Below are 2,486 nucleotides of genomic sequence, written 5' to 3'. Positions count from 1 at the left end.
TGTTGCACATAGGGTCACTATGAGTGAAACCAACTAGACAACACCTAACAAGAACAACAACAAATATACCTATTTAATGAATATTAATCTTGTCCTCTTAGATTTCAGTGTTAGTAGGACAGGAGGCCAGATAACATAGGTTTTTCATCCTATTTCTGCTTGTATCTTTTTTTTTTTATAACCTAGATCATTATCAGTCCCTAAGGAAATTATAAAAGGAATATTTGTTAAGCTCTTTAGAATTATAATGAAATGGTTTGTGATATGCTGTGTCTTCTAGTTCACCCAAAGCACAGAAAACTAAAAATGGTATCACAAGAGTATGAGAAATAAAAATTGTTTTATTTATTCTTCTAAATGGATTTTCCCAGGTGTGGGGTATCATGTAACCATGGTAAAGGAATCTCACTGTCAAGTTGAAAAAATATCACAATTTATTCATCATCATATACCAACAGCCACTTTGGAGAGCAATGTTGGAAATGAATTATCATTTATTCTACCCAAAGAGTACACACACAGGTATGGATCCAGAGAATACTAAATACTTGATTTTTTAGATAGACAGAAATCTTTTTTTTTTTTTCTCAGATTCTTCAGGTTTATTTAACAAGTCAAAACTTTAATCATAGCTGCCACTTGTAGCAAAGAGAGGGATACTACTTCACTGTTATAGCTTCGTAGTATTCACTGGTGATAACCAATAAGTTGTGAGCAGAGTACAGATTTTCTGCTTGTGAAGGGAAATACTAAAATAATAAGAGAAAAATGGCTTAAATGCAGATCTTGAAATTAAGGGTGGTAAGAATCCAGAGGAAAGAGGCAGTTTGAATGCACCAGTTAGCCAAGTTATTCATCAAAGAGAGCCTCAGAAAGTTAACTCTACCTGTGACAGCCATTCCTATAAAAAGGAAATGAAACTAAGAGCGCTCATCAGTCACTTTCAGCGAGTGTGATCTTTTTACCTGCTTGCCATATACAAGCAATTACTTGGTTTGGTATTCCTCAAATTCAAGCTTGTTTTGTTGTTGTTTTGCTTAAGAATAGTATGAAGAGCTTTAACTTCTCTTTTTCTAGGAAAAGGGGATTCTAGATAGAATTACAGAAATGATGTGCAAAGGAAACCAGAAGTTAAAAGAGTCCTATAAAACAAAGAACTACAAAGCAGAGAAAGGTGTTACAAAGGAGAAAGAAAAAGAAGAGGAACTGCATTATTTGAATTTATATATTCAGTAAATCTGAAAAATTTTGGGAAGCAGCTACAGGGAACAGTGTCATTAGGCAGCTGGGTAGAAGCAAGACAATACTCATAAGCTAGAGTGAGAAAATGAAATATAAGGGGAATTTGAAAGAGAAGAAGATGCCACTCGAGATACATTCATTCTTCATTCACTCTTTCAGCAAAGGTGGAAGCTAGGTGTTATGTTACTACCTTAGGACGGTGTGGTGGTTGTGGTCCCTGTCTTCTCATTTGATTGGAAAAGAGAAGTAGGAAGCTCCAAGAGGTGAATGACTAACTATAGATTTCTAGGCCATAATTCCAGTTGTGAGAATGCAGGATTCAGTACAGAATAAGATGAAAATCATAAAGGTAAGGAAGAATATATTTGCTTAGAGAGATTTTCTCTAATAGGGAGAGTTTTAAACTAAGAAATGGGAGGAAGAAAAATTACAAGAACAGAAATAGCTGTGGACCTAGTTGTTTCATAGTATGAAATGAATGAAAGGATAGTTAGGTTCTTAGTGATTTCCATTCCAGCTGAAATTTTGATACTTAACAGTAATTAAGCACTTACTTTCTGCCAGATATTGTTCTAACATGTATTAGCCTGAAAAAAAAAAATGGGAAAAGGAAATAATTTCGGTTACATATGCTTATATTTCAATGTATTGAATGTGTCTCACAAGAAAAGTTCTGTTGAAAATTTAAAATAATGCTGTACTTTTTGTAAAACAAAGTGGACTATTAGAATATGGCAGTGGAATAATATTCAGCATTTCAAAGGATTAGACACGAAGGAGAGGTATCAGGTTAGTGCTGCATATCAGGGAATGTGCATCTGCTCAAAGTTCTGACCTAGAGGGTGGAAACATGCTGGAAAACCAGTGGGTGACAGTAGAAGGAGAAACAACTTATATATCATTGTGTGAAATTCCTATAATCTAATAGGAGAAAAAGTACAATATATTCCTGATAAAATGTTTAAACAAGGTAACCTAGGACTGGGGTCTTAAAAGCTTGCAAGCAGCCATCGAGATGTAACAGTTGGTCTCTTCTCCTCTGGAACAAAGAAGAATGAAGAAAACCAAAGACACATGGACCAGTTGCTCCAAGGAACTAGTGGACCATGTGAACCTCAGCCTAGATAACCATGAGACCAAAGAAATTAGATGGTACCTGGCTACCACTGTCAACCACTCAGAAAGGGATCAGTGAAGGAGAGCCTGGATAGAGTGGGAGAACAATGTAGAAAAAACTCAAAATC

Source organism: Orycteropus afer, unplaced genomic scaffold, assembly GCF_000298275.1.
Source record: "Orycteropus afer afer isolate SDZICR_OR568_19922 unplaced genomic scaffold, OryAfe1.0 scaffold01125, whole genome shotgun sequence".
In the NCBI taxonomy this organism is placed as follows: Eukaryota; Metazoa; Chordata; class Mammalia; order Tubulidentata; family Orycteropodidae; genus Orycteropus; species Orycteropus afer.
The sequence above is the reverse complement of the archived record's forward strand: the minus strand, read 5'-3'. Positions refer to the sequence as shown.